The following is a 15,063-nucleotide window of genomic DNA, read 5'->3' as shown; positions in this document are numbered from 1 at the left end:
TTGCTTGTAGCTGCTCTCTGCCATGATCAAAAGGCTGTCAGATACTAATAAAGTCTTAATGCATCATCTCTCATTCACACTGACTCATGTGAGACATCCTGGGCATCCAAGTTTAGTGGGTCAGATTCCGCAGCTCCTTCTGTAGCCAGCAAAGGATTAGCTCGTCCAGATTTGGAACAGATAAGTCAGGATCTTGGCATGGATTTCTTCTTTTTCCCCCTAAGCCTTTCTCTGCTGGTTTTACAAGGAGCTTTAGGGGTTCCAGCCAGCTCTATCAGACACCCAAGTCAGATGTCTGAACTTAAGACAGCAAACAGCTTCACAGGACCTTGGGTTTATTCATATTTGCAAATCCAAATATTTGAAAAGCAGAAGGGCTTCCCTGCTGCAATTAATGGCTTCAGGTTAGGCATTATCTAAGGGGCAGGAAGAGCCACAGGACATGGAATTGCCATTACCAATGGAATTACCTGTATGCTCTCACCTGAGCTGGGACCCTCTTGGCCTGAAAGGAATCTCCCAGAGGAGGCACACAAGGGAACATCAGAATGGAAATGGAGCTCTGATTGTACGGAAGCCTGCAGGAATGTGGCCACAGTATCATCCCTGATGCCTTCCAACTCTGCTTATCTTGGGTGGAACCTTCTCTGGTTTGCATTCAAGCCAAAGCAGAAGGAGAGAACCTGTCAGGCAGTTTTTTCTCAGGGATTTGGTTTCTAGGGGATGGTGCAAGGACTGGAAGGACTGATGTCTGCCCAGGAGACACTCATGTTCTGCTGAGTACTAAGGATAGGCCACATCTACCCCCAGGCCACATTCATTAATTTGTTATTTAATTGGAGGAACATTTCTGAGCTACATGTAGCCAACTAAAATTTAGGGGTTCAGTCTCAGCAGCACTAAAAGGTGAGTCCAGAGGGTGACAGGCATCTATTGCAGATTATTGGTCCCATCTCTCTGGATACCAGAGCTGGTGTGAGAATAACCACTATGGGGGGTACAGTGCTGTGCACAGCCTTTAGATAAACCCTGAACAACCAGCCCAGACAAGATTTGTAAATCTCAGGTGGTTAATGAAAAGGGATGGATCCCATCCCAGAACACTGGAAAACACTTCCATTAATGCTGTCTATAAATTCACAGATAGGAGTTCAGCTAATCTTTCTGCACCTCAGAAGATATGAAAATGTTTGCCAGGTTCAACAGAACTTACTGCACCCATAATTAGGAAATACTGGGTTTAAAACCTGAGTGGATGCTGATTGTTACCCTTTAGAAACACAGCTATTTCTGAGAGGACAGAAGGCACTCTGGGTCCCTCACAATAGAGCTGTTGAAAGCACACATACCCACACACAAAGAGCAGTGGAAGCTCACAGTTTTTAAATTTTGAAGACCTCTGAAATGGGTATTTACAAACAGCTCTTCTATTCAGGACAGTTAGAAATCAGGGGCATTCACTTAAACCTTAAAACACTGTGGATTTTTGTACCTTGTGTACAGGTGAACACCAACACATGCTCTGTGGAAAAGGATGGGTCCCTGCTATTGCAAATAAACATTTCTGTGTTTGCATTGCCCATCACCAGGGCTCCCATTGTTCCCTGCACACAGCACAGCAGCAGAGTACAAGGTCGGTGGTAGACTGTGCTCCCATTGTTAGTGTTTGAAGAGGGAACATTTTATCCTTCACAACAAATCTACATACAGCCTATTGAGTGAAATACAATAGCCTCACTAAATTACTTCATCCATTAGCTGGATGCCTGTAAGAAAAATAAAACAGAGTCTTTTTGTACGATCCATTATGGATTGTGTGGTAAACAACATGCGTTCAGGGAAGGAAAAAAAAGGTATCTGATCCCAAAAGCAGACAATATTTGGTATGCAGAGGAGGTGGGAAATTTCTTTAAGTATTACTTAGTATTATTTTAGAAAGCCAAGATGATCTGAAATATGAGTGCTGTATATACACAAGGGAGAGTCTCTGTTCCAAGGGGTCTGTGCTTGGAGTCGGCTGATCCAACATGCACTTCTCACCTCCAGAGACAATATCAGGGGGCAAACTGGGTGCAGCAGGGAGCTGGGGGCTCCCTGGGGGCTGGGACCACCCCAGCCAGGGAGCAGGACAGTAATGGGGACAGGCAGGGCAGCCCAGGACCCCACAGAACATTTGGGGCAGGAATTGGTGGCTGGAATGGGGCTCTGGGCCCCTCTGGCATGTGTGGGGTGAAATCCCTGCATTGAGGGACACAAATCCCACACCTTAAACAGTTCCCAGACCTGGAGGGGAGGTGGTGAGGAGTAGCAGTGAGCAGCACCTCTGCAGTCAGTGCAAGCAGCAATCGGGGCATTGCTGGTAACCCACTGCTGGGTCCTGAGGGTTACAGCACAGTTCCTCCACTCTCTTCACCCCAGAACAGGCAGTGATAGCTGTCCTTGATTTTCATTCTGACCCAGTGCACCTCTCCCAACATTTGCAGTTGTGCCCCATCAGGTAATAAGGCAAGAGCCTTGCTGTTGAAGGGAAGAGGCTGGGACTGATATTTTCCTTTCTCTTCCTCTTTTACCCCTCCCTCTCAGGCTCTGCTGATGAAGCTTCTCTCTTCCTCCTCAGTATTCCCAGTCTCCCTCCAAACCCAGAACTCAGCTGCCATTCTCCAAAACGTGATGTGCAGGTGACATTTCAAGGGTGTAATCAGAAAATGTCGTGGGGGATGGAGGAGAAGGGGATGCTGACACAGAGAAACCATTCTATTTTAAGCAAACCAAGTGCATGCCTGTTCCTGGTTCTCAAATCAGCAGGGCTGCCTGCTCTGGAGCCATGAATCCTCCAAATCTGACTGGGCAAGTTGGATTTCTTTCCCCAGCCTTTGCAAAATACATGCTGTATGCTGGAAAGGGTGCAAGGATTTCTCCAGTGGGAGCTGGGGCAGCTGGATGGGCTGGAAGGGTCCAGCTGGAGCAGGAAGGGGATCCCAGCATCACTGAGGGATGGGACACAACAGAATGGATTTATCTGGTACCTCATGAATCTCCTGATGACATTGAGGTTACAGTAACTGGCTGAGAGGTCTCACATACTCCCAACATTTCGTGTTGATAATTTGGACACTCTCCATCACTGAGGCTCTGGCCTGTGAAAAAGGCTGCCCAGGGAAGTGCTGGAATTGCCCTGGAAGTGTTCAAAAAACATGTAGGTGTGATGATTAGTGAACCTGGCTAAGGTCTATGGCTGGACTCAATGACCCTGGAGGTCTTGTCCAGCCTTCATGATCTTGTGATCCTAAAGCACCACTGTATGGGCCAAGGAGACCAGGACTGGGCTGGCACTGAGGTTACTCCTCAGTAATCTTACAGTAATCCCTGTTTCTGCCATGGCTCAGCCGGAGGAGTGTGTGCTCCATATTTTTGAACAGACAGCAAGTGATGAAAACTCCATTTACAGGAAGGAAGCCAGATCTTTGCATTATAAACATCCCTATAGGTGGGCAAATGTTCCACTCTCAAAACATGGGCCAAGACCGGCAGAGAAGCTCCCTGTGACCTGCCAGTCTTTACCTTGATCTTCAGAGCACCTAATCCTACAGTGGCGCCTTTTCTTTTGCCTCTTTTATTTGGGATTCAGAAAGAATAGCAAGGAGAAGGTACTTGACCTTCCAAACAATGCGCTGAAGGGTGGAGGGAAGTCAGAGCTGGCCCCAGTCCTGCTGGAACTGGTGCTTGCTGGAGGGCAGATTGCTTTACAGCACTCAGGCATTGTGTCACCAGCTACTGCCTGTCCCTCCAGGTCCTTCAAAACCACTTCAAATTCCTAGAAAGAACAATAGGGGATGTCCTTTCTGGAAGAATGGGATAGGAAGCAACCTGGGGCACCTATATCTGCATTGCCATTATTTGCATGCTCTGGGCAAGGAGACTGAGGTGAGTAAACAAAACCTGAGGGAAGGAAAAACAGAATTATCACAGCAGAGCTTGTTTCAAGGCCCTCAGAATGCTTTTCTTATGGGTAGGAGATCAGCTTGAGCCAAGCATCACCCAGAATGAAGCAGAACATTTTGGAATGCTGTGTCCCAAATTGAGACACAAATTCCTGGGAATCAGGCATATGTGACCGTGTTCACAGGGGTCTCAGGCTGAGGGAAGAGACGAGGATCTGACTCCATGGTTCAGGCGGCTTGATTTATTATTTTATGATATATATTATATTAAAAGTATACTAAAATAATAGAAGAAAGGATTTCATCAGAAGGCTAGCTAAGAATAGAATAAGAAGGAATGATAACAAAGGTTTGTGGCTTGGACAGAGAGTCTGAGCCAGCTGACTGTGATTGGCCATTAATTAGAAACAACCACATGAGACCAATCACAGATGCACCTGTTGCATTCCACAGCAGCAGATAATCATTGTTTACATTTTGTTCCTGAGGCCTCTCAGCTTCTCAGGAGGAAAAATCCTAAGGAAAGGATTTTCCATAAAAGATGTCTGTGACAGGCATATCCCACAGCACTGAGAGAGTTTTCTGAGTCCCACTTAAAACACAAAACACGCAAAATCAGGCAAACCCCCTGTTTGTTTATCAGACATACAGACCATGCACAGTGCTTGGATTAGAGCTTGGCACTGCCAGGCCTTCTGCTGCCCAGGCCCTGCTGTAAGTGCAGCCTGCTCCAAGAACACACTACTGGAAAACAATGCCTCAGAGCGGGTGGGCAAAGGCACATCCAGGTCCCAGGGCAGGAGGCAGGGACCCCACAGGCTGCTCTTGGCTTTGGAGCTGATGGATGCAGTGAATGGAGAATCACCAGAGCATGAAATCACCCCCTCCAAGTGCAGCTGCATTCACTGCCCTTCTCCTGCCCATCAGCCAAGCAAAGGCTGTTGGATGGAGGCTGGTTTGATAAACTTTCGTTGGCCATGGCCACCTTTATCCTTTCCCTGAGGATCAGGAGCCTGAGCAAAGAGGAACCTCACTATCAGCAGAATTCTTGCCATTGTGGTCATGCTGGCTGAACTTTTAACCAAAATTTGTACATAGGACACCACTGGCCAGCCAGCCATGCTAGTCATCCCCTCACACACCCCGTTTAGGTTTTGTTAAGAGCTGCCCCTCACTTGCCATCTTCCCTCTGAAAAGCTTCCATGTATCTGTTAGGAAATTCACTGGGAATATCCCCCCATCTAAATCTCATGCCTTGGATTCAAGTCTTTGTTCAATTTCCTCCCTGGATTAACAGTTTTCTGCATGACTTTACAGTCATGTTTGTGCCTACAGCTTGTTTCACCACCCTCAGCTCCTCTCCAGTTTCCATGGATCAAAGGAACTTCCACAGCATCACCTTCCCAAGAGGCAACTTTCTCCTGAAGCTTTTTCCACTGTCCCAGCATCATCTCCCTCTCTGTCTCTTCGGATCTATATCTTCTGCTGCAAATTCAATTAAAGCCTCTCTGGGAGACTCATACAAGTCAATACAGTGACCAGTGGTAGGATGGGTTAAAGTGAGGTTTAGGGTGAGCAGATCTGTAAGGAATTGATAGGAAGGCAGGCTTTGATGCTAGGAAGGTGGAGAGGCACAATCCATCACTCCTTACTTAGAATCCTACTTTTAAAGTGTCCGTGCTCCCACTGCAGTCCCTAGATATCCAACCAACACCCTCCAACTGCTGACTGCACTGGAGATCTCCATCAGGAATAGCAGGAATTGATCAGAGAGATCCAAGATCCATATATCACACCCCATCCACCTGGACATTGGTCCTGTCTGTGTGAAATGAGCTCATCTGTATGTTCTGTACAGGCTCCTCTCTCAATTCCCCTGCAGCTGTATCTGTTCCAAAAATAACAGCTAGCTCCTCTGCATTTTGTGATTGTGCCATCCTAATTAAAACAAATTCCAACCTTCAAGCAGCAGTCGCAGGAGCCCATCAGTTTTATGGGAAAGAATGGACAAATACCTTTTCCAAATTATCTTTCCTCCAGGTTTCAAATGGGTCCTGGACTCAGTTTTGTTGCTGTGGGAGCAGTCATGACGTCACACCTGGGAGCTGTGATGTCACTGAGGAGTAATCACACGTTGGAGAAGACAGCAGGAAAAAGGAAGTAAAGAAATGTGTTTATCCACAAACCCTCCTGCCACGAGGAACTGGAATCTCCGATGGTAATTTACCACACGTCGCTAATGTGTTTGTTATAATGCATTTCTTAATTCTTTTTTCCTTTGATTCTGGCTGCACAGGATGGTTCATCAGGGCTGGAGCAAGCAGGGGAAGCAGATTGAGATGAGCATTACGGATCTGCCGTGCTCTGGTTTATGGTTTGTTCCCAGCGATACACAGTAAGTAAAACAAGCGCTGATTGAGTCAGCTGCCTCCTGGGTGTTCATTTGCTGGAGTGTGAGGAATATTAATGCTAAGAACATCCTCGTGCACCAGGAAAGGCGGGAGGAGGCAAGCAGATTACCCCGGCTTAGGGGTATTATACACGCGCCTGCAACTTCCAAAGACACAGAGAGGAAATATTTCTGTGGGGTTTTGTCTCTTTATCTTCTTACAGTCTTACAGATTTTGGAGATGCATTGCCCAGGAGTTATTAATACTCAGAGTTTTCAGGCGGGATTGTGATTATTTCTTTTTTTTTTTTTTTTTTTAATCCTCCTTTATACAGGGGGGAGGGAAAAAAAAAAGGAAAAAATACAAGCGCTGAGCTTCATCAGGATAAAGAAAGAGCAGGTTCCAAGAGAAGAAAGAAGAGATGAAAAAGAGAAGTTTGATTAAAATCCCCTCTTGTTCTGTGTGTTTGATGTAAATATCTTCACACCTTTCTCTTTTCCTTTGCAACCTCAGCAGAGGGTTCAGCCCGTCACCAGGGGATTGAGTTCCAAGCTCAGGGCTTTGTAGTTGCTGCTGCTCTTGCTGCTGTTGTCTAAAGGGATTATAAGCCTTTGTAAAGCTTGTGTTAATACCCTGGAGGGGAAAAATGAGTTTCCAAATAACCTTTGTTGTGCATTTCCTGTCTAAGGTACCCCAGGAAAGGAAAAATCAGCGAGCGTTTTGGCTTCATGAGGAGGTCGTTGAAAGTTCACAAACAAGGTCTGCAGCCTCTCTGACCCTCTCCAAGTGCAGAGATGCTCCTTGTCCTTGTGCTGCTGACACCAGGACCTGCTAAGAATAGCAATGCCCTTCTCTGTGCACCAGGAAACGTGTTCAATTTTAAACTGGATTTAAAAAAAAATATCTGGAGAACCTGCATTAGGTGCCGAGCTCCCAACACATTTGGGCACTTTATATTCCGTACCATCTTTGGAAAATCCCAGCTCAGGATCCAACTCCACAGCTTCAGCCTGACTCTCTGCATCTTTTCAAACCTTTTTATTTTTTTTCCCCCTTGCTGCAAGAGGATTGGTTTTGAGCCACATCTCCCCCTCCAGACGCTGTAAAGGTGCAGAGCTGTTTGGTATTCAGGGAGAGCTGGAGGCTGAGGGTCATTCAATATTCCAGTGTGAGGAGTGGGCTGCTCAGCATTCCAGGTGTGTGCCAGCACCAGCAGCCAGGACTGGGCAGCTGTGGATGGCTCAGCATCCCTAAGGCGTGCTCCAGGTGCTTCAAGGCTGTCAGGGAGCAGGACCAGAGTGAGAGTCCCTCAGTATTCACAGCTGTGTCCCTGGGAAGGGCTGAGGACAGGCAGCCATCCCATTCTCTGCTCGGAGAATCACAGGGTCAAAGGGAAAATTATAATGGAGAGAAGAGGGAGAGAGAAGTGGGCAAGATGAGAAGGGAGAGTGATGAAAGGGCAGCACTTCAGAAAATGAGACTTCTGAGCCCCTCACTGGGTACTTTGCAGGAGCCACACTTTAGGTTTAAATTAAAAGGGTGAAGGCAATGCATTCCATCTTTCTAAGGCTGACTTAAGAACCCAGAGCAAAGCTGTCCAGATACACTCATTATCACATCTTTTTTTTTTTGCTGTTGGTCAGTGTTAGGTTCTGTGATAAAAAGATTCATCCCCACAAACACACAGGATCACAACGGGAGCAGGGGGAAAGCCAAGGACCTGCACAGAGAAATGCAGCCCCCTAAGCCAGCTCCTCATGGGGTACCACAGCCATCAGCCCCATCCCTCAGGGGGAAATTCTGACATATTGGGCACGAGGAATTTTTTTTTTTAACTCCCCCATTAGTGTTTCTTTCTGCCTGAAGTTATGACCATTTCACAACAAAATTGAAACCCAAATTTATGACAATTAACAGGTTTTTTTTTTATTCCCTCAAATATTTTTTCCTTACAAATCAGGCAGTAATAATTTTTGCCTTCTCAGAATAAAAATCAGATTGAGCACAGAGGAAGAATGAATCTGAGGTTTTGGATAGGAGAAAATGTTTCCAACACAGTCCTTTCATGAGGCCATCTGCTCCTTCCTGACCAGGTATGGGTTTGTACGTGTTATGTGCCAGCTCCTACGGAAGACAAGCCAGCTCTGTGTGCAGGTACTTCTGAGGATGCCTAGCACAAGGCTGAACAAATGGGCTGCCCATGGAAATTGGAGGAAAAGTTGTGTTCTGGAAAACCAAAAAATGATACTGGACTCTAATGCCTGCTGTAGGGGATGTAACTTCCCAGAGAGTGGATGTGGAGTTAAAATGGCCACCAGTTAAAACTCACCCTGCCATCGAAAGGTGTTGATTTTTTCTGTTTACATAGGACAGGGAGGAATGGCTTTAAACTGAAAGAGGATAAATTTAGATTGGATATTAGGAAGAAATTCTTTCCTGTGAGGTTGGGGAGGTTGCCCAGAGAAGCTGTGGCTGCCCCTGGATCCCTGGAAGTGTCCAAGGCCAGGTTGGACGAGGCTTGGAGCAACCTGGGACAGTGGAAAGTGTCCCTGCCATGGCAGGGGGATAGAACTGGATTATCTTTGAGGCTTCTTCCACCCCAAACCACTCTATGATTTTATGAAATCTGCTTCACAGATTTTCCTCCTCTCCTCTCCTCTCCTCTCCTCTCCCCTCCCCTTTGTATTTACCTTTTCTTTCTCCATCAACCCTTGGCCTTAAAGCATGAAATCAGAGGTCTCTGGATCTGCTACGCCATGAAATTATTTAGTGAATATAATGTTTATTCAAGATTCTTGATTCACTCAACCCACTCTCTAAAGGAATCTCTCCCAACATGCCCCCCAGTACTTAGCTATGAAAATTACATTCCCTTCCCCATGACTTTGTCAGTGCAGGGAACATCACAGCCTGCTTCAAAATGCTGCACTGTACTTAATGGTATTTTATGACACATTTTTCAAATCAAATTTAAAAGCATAACTGAGTGGAATTAAATTAATGCTGTCTGGTAATGTCAGCAGCAGTGGAGCTGTGCATGGCTGGCTTAGCTTCTAAATCTCTGGCAGCTTCCTGGGACTTATTTCTGACTGCAGGGTAAGAAGGAATGCAGTGATGGGAAATTTTTTTTTGTCTATGGAAGGGAATGTGTGGGAGTAAATAGATGGCAGCTGAGGTTTGGGTAGAGTTTCCTAAGTTTAGATGGAGGTTTGTTCCTGGGTGAAGGAGGGAATGGAAATTTAGGATATGTATCCATGTGAGTTTTGGGGTGATGGATGCATGTACAGGAGCTCTGAGAATATCCCTGTGTTACTCAGGCAGATCTTATTGGGTCTGGTTTTGGGGTGGTTCCATTTTCCCCTCACACCTGCTCACGTAGGATGATGAAATACATCCCAGCACCCACAGTAATTATTGTGATAATGATTTAATGGCAAATTGTTGTGTCACTGAGCAGAATGCACAGTTTGTGCTCTGTATATCTTGTCTGTGTGTGGTCAGGAGAGCCCCCTAAGCAGCTGGAAAATACAACAGAACTGGTGTAGGATGCAGGAAGAGTGTGTGCACGTGCTGCTGTGTGCAGGGCCATGGAGGTGTGCAGCATTTTGTGTCCACAGGTGCTGTAGTGCTTATTCTCCTAACACAGAGCCAACAAAGATGTGTTTGAGATGGTATCTGCCTCACTTATGCACATCATCTTCCTTTTCTCACTTTCGGATTTAAAAGCAGCAATTCCAGCTTTTTCCTTTTCTGCATTGTGAAAACATCTCATAGTCATTTCAGCCAAAATAGATCACGCTTGCTCCAAGACTGCACAGCACAGGATGTACTTCATCAGTACCCAGAAACATTTTTTTATTCCTCAATGACTTTCCACCTCCCATTCAAAGCCATGTACTTCAACATATTCATTGTCTGGGCCTCTTTACTTTCCACACAGGCAACACTCAAAATGTTCCTTTCAGAGAAGAGGGAGAACATTCCTACTGACAGTGCTGCATTACATCCAGGTGGCCTCCAAAGGAGCTCTGCTGGAGTGTTCCAGTCTCCTCTTGTCCCCACAGAGCACTCAAGTCGCCATTGAACTTGGGTTCACATTGTGGGGGAGGATGATGGACTCTGTTTCTCCTGATTAAATAATGCAGGTGGCAGCTGCCACTCAACCCCCACGATAAAACTGAGCTTGCCTGAAGTAACCCTTCATGAAACATAAATAAATTATTGCCCACAGGCTGCCCTTGGATCCCTGGAAGAGTCCAAGGCCAGGTTGGACAGGGCTTGGAGCAGCCTGAGACAGTGGAAGGTGTCCCTGCCATGGCAGGAGTTGGGAAAAAGATAAGTTTTAAGGTCTCTTCAAACCCAAACCATTCTAGGATTTTATAATTCTATGATAAAATGACCACTGGTCCTCATCTTCTCTTTTCCTTGTTTGCTTTTCATGTTGAAGGCTATCAAATGTACAATCCTCCCTTTAGAGAAGATCACAGAGCCCCAGAATGGTTTGGGCTGGAAGGGACCTTAAGGCCAATCTCATCCCAAACCCCTGCCATGGGCAGGGACCCCACAAGGCACCTGCCTCTCCCATAGAAGTGTTGATGGTGGTGCCCTCACCATCCCAATGCCCTGGTGATGATCCCATTCCTCCACCTGTTCCACAGGCTTTGGTATCTTCTGGAAACTGAGCCCCCTTTGAGGGCAGATCATGCATTTGTACTGGTGTATAAAGCACCAGAGATATTTATGATACTTTATAAATAATAAAGCTCTCTTGGATCTCTTGGAGATGCAGGAGTATAGAAAGAAGGGAGTGTAATAAGTCAAGGAAACAAAAAAAAAAAAAAAAAAAAACACCCAAAAAAACCCCCAAAACAGCAGCAACAACAAAACCCCAAAGGTCAATGAAAACTCATGCTAAGCCTTCCTAAGTATGACAGATAATGATGAAGCCAGAGGAATTCTGAGATTCAAAAAGGGAAGAAAAAAAGAGACTTTTTGAAGCTTCATTGCTCATTTTCTATGCCCTATGCAATTTTATTTCCAAAGATTGTTCCTTTTTTCTGGGTACCTTTCCTAAGCCTGGCTTGTGCATGGAATTTCCCTGGGATTTCCAAAGCAACTTTTGGGGCTGGAGGCACCCCAGAATTTCTCTATTTTTTAAAATGTTGAAATAAAATGGCTTCCCAAGGATATTTTCCCCCAGTTTATTTTTGTTTTGTTTTGTGTTTTGTTTTGTGTTTTGTTTTTTGTTTTTCTTTTATTTATTTCTCAGAACTTGACACGAGGTTGAAGCAGAATTTCATAAACTGCTCTCAGTGCACAGGGATTTAAACTGCTGGAATTCTGTATGCCAAGCAGAGGGAGACTGATTTCCTTAATTTAACCATCTAGGTGTTCAACCCCTGAGGCTGATGTGGTCACACCAGGCTGCCTCTGCAGCCAGCAGCAGAAGGCTCCCCTGGAAGATGCCTTGTTGGGGAAGATGAAACAGGAAAGCCTTATGAATATGATTGTCTGGCAAAAGATTTTGAGAATATGGAAACTATAAGTGAGATTGAAATGAAAGCAGCTTTGAGATACCTCAGTTACTGAACAACTGGAAAACAATGGCGTGGCCAGCTGAAGGTAATTCCCTTTGATGGAACAACACCCTCTGCTTGCAGACAGGCCCAAGGGTCAGAGCAGACCCTGCCAGCTTGGCAGAAGGGGCCCAAAGAGGAGTTTGTAGGGTTTAAAATGTAACACAGGATGGTAATGTAATGATTCTTATAGGCTGTATGTAAATGCTATAGGATTTTTATCTTGTACTAGATTGGTTAGTGAAAATCAGAATATTCAACACAGAAGAAGATTTATTGTATTGTAATGGGAACTTCGTGCTCTTGCTCCTTTTTACTTTCTTATGCTTTCACTCTCTCACCCTCTCATCCTCTCTCCCCCTCTCCTCTCTCAGCCTGCTCTGAGCTGTGCCTGGCAGCTCCCAGCAGGGCCCTGCACCCAGGCCCTTTGCAATAAACCCCAAGTTCCTGACCTGGCTGCAGAGATCTCTCGTCTCTGTCTGTCCTGAACGTCCTAACCCCTGACTCTCCTACAGTGCCTCATTTCCCTCTCCAGAACTGGCTCCAATCTGGGTCAGAGGGATCCTCTGGGGAGGCACTCACAGCCCCAGCCTGAAGAGAGATTGGGGTGATTATCCCAGCCCTCTCCCTGCTCCACTTCTGAAGGGAAGGGAGATGAGTCCCAGCCTCAGCAGCTATTACACCCCCCTGGGTTAAAGTGCTTAGAAATGTCTCTTCTTTGCCAGCTTGAAAGCCTCCATCTTTCTCACCAAGAGACAATTTCATGCTCTTAAACAAAGTGCTAAGGCATGAAAGCACGATTCCAGTCTGTTCTTTCTGTAGGGCTGCTTAAAGAAAAGGGCCATGTGATGTGCACTGGATTGAGCTGAGGAGCTGACATTGGTATCTGGGAAATGTTCCAGTACACTGAGCAAGAGGGCTCTGCTCAGTGCCAGCATGAAAAGATACAATTTTCCTGGAGATGCATCCATTTCCACCTGGCCTGCATTTGGCATGGGGAGAAGAGAAATTGCCCCTTGATCAGGGCATCTTTGACATATTGGCTTATCCCTCTCGTGAGTAATGGAGTAAAGATGAGCACACCTTTGATATGTTAGAGTGGCTTCCCATAAATATTAAAGTGAAAGGAAACTTCATAGGCTTATGGGATGGAAGAACCTGCAATTCATCTCCTCATGCTGAGGCTGAGGTGGCTGCCAGCTGCTGCCTTCCCACAGGGGTCATTCATGGCTCTCTCTGGGCTTTTCCTGCCTGCTTTTCTGCTTTTCCAAGGTCTTCATGGATGGAAGGAAAAACTCTGCCTTGCTCAGCCTCAATTTTCAAGGTAGCTGAGCTCTCAGAGCTCTTCCTGCTGTGCCTGGGGAGAATGTGAAATCACCATCACTGGAGGCTTTTAAAAACAGACCAGGCAAGTTCATGTCTTCAAAAGCATTGATCTCCCTGACCCTACTGGAAAGCAAAAGGGTTGACTAGAGGTCACTCAGGAACTTTCCCACTTCTGTTAACCACATTTGCTCTCTCATGGCACAGTCTCTGAAGAACTATTTCTCAGCCTGTGGTCTGCACAACACCTGGACATGGTGCATGAACTGATGGCAAAAAGCAATTGAACTGAGAAATGAAAATGCACTTCTTCCACATGCTATCAACAAGCAAACTGGGGAGGAAACAAATTAATGAGGCTCAGAGGTTTGGTCTTATTTCTGTGCAGCTGTACATTAAAGTTGTGATGGAACTTCCATATTTTTTTAAGTAATTTTCCATTTGAAAAGAGAAACAATGTCCTAAAGGCTATCAAATGGATTAAGAGCACAAAGCCTGAGAGGTGGCAAATCTCACAAGAAGCTCAGTGAGTTTCCTGTTATTAATCACCAAATCATTGGTAGAACACCAGAAGAGCCTGGTACCCTCCAGCCTCTCCTTCCCATGTTTTTTCTTGTGTCTTTTCTGCTTCATTTTGCAGAGTGATGCATCAAATAATCCCAAAGGAGGAAAACTGATCTTGGCAGGGTTTGCTGGTATCATCTGAAGTAATTTTCCTCCTCTTCCCAACCCATTCTCTTGCTGATTTCTTGTCAGGCTGTTTACACACCAAAGGTTTCTGCTGCACCCCTTAAGAGATGAGCAGTGGATGCTGATCCAGCTGTTAAATAGAAGTAAAATCTGGAAATCAATAAATCACCACCAGATGTTTATCAAGAACCCAGTGGTGCTGCCCAACTCCTCCCTGGATCGGAAGGAGGGAGAATTGAGAAGCTGCATTCTCTGCTGCACCTCAATGAAATGAAAAGTGTTCTTTTATTTCTGCCTTTTGTGGTGTCAGACACAAACCCCTGCCTGCTGCAGACACAGCCTGACCATGGCTCTGCAGCCTTGGCAACAACCAGAGGGAAGTGCACCTCTGCTCAAGCCAGGGATGAACCTTGAGAAAACCCAATTGTTTCAGAACCACACAATGGTTTGAGGAGGAAAAGACTTGAAAGATCTCATTCCACCCCCTGCCATGGGCAGGGACACCTTCCACTATTCCAGGGTGCCCCAAATCTCATCCAGCCTGGCCTTGAGCATTCCCAGGGATGGGGCAGCCACAGCTTCTCTGGGCACCCTGTGCCACTGCAATTCCAGTTTCCCCACTGTTCTTCCAGATTTTCACCTGTAAGAGAGGAACCAACTCAGTCTCTTCCCCAGGAATGTGATTGCAGGTTTTAGTGCAAGACCTGGATGCCCTGGGCAGATTCCTGGCTGTTCTAAGCCACTGAGCCTGTTTACATCCAGTTCAGGTGCCTGTGTTTTGTTAAATCAAAATAATTCCATAGGAAATTAACACTAGGTTTCAACATCTGTAGCAGAGTGTGTGCTTACATGTCACATCTGCACCTGTGCAAATGCCAATTAACCCTTGTAATTAGCCACAATTTTTCTCATTACCATTAAGATGAGAATCAAAAGCAGGATTTGCTTCCTCATTTTTCCTTTTTCTTTCTTTCAGCTGATGATTTTTCTATCAGTATGGTAGACTGTGGGATGTGTGTAATTGGCTATGTGAGGCCAATCTTAAGGAAAATAATGCGCTCAAACAAAACCCTCAGAATTAAATATCCAAGACCTCAGCACCTGAAATGCTGATTTGATTTTCAGAAGAGTTTCTTGCTTATT

The sequence above is a fragment of the Geospiza fortis genome, unplaced genomic scaffold (assembly GCF_000277835.1).
Source record: "Geospiza fortis unplaced genomic scaffold, GeoFor_1.0 scaffold85, whole genome shotgun sequence".
In the NCBI taxonomy this organism is placed as follows: Eukaryota; Metazoa; Chordata; class Aves; order Passeriformes; family Thraupidae; genus Geospiza; species Geospiza fortis.
Note: the sequence above shows the minus strand (reverse complement) of the source record.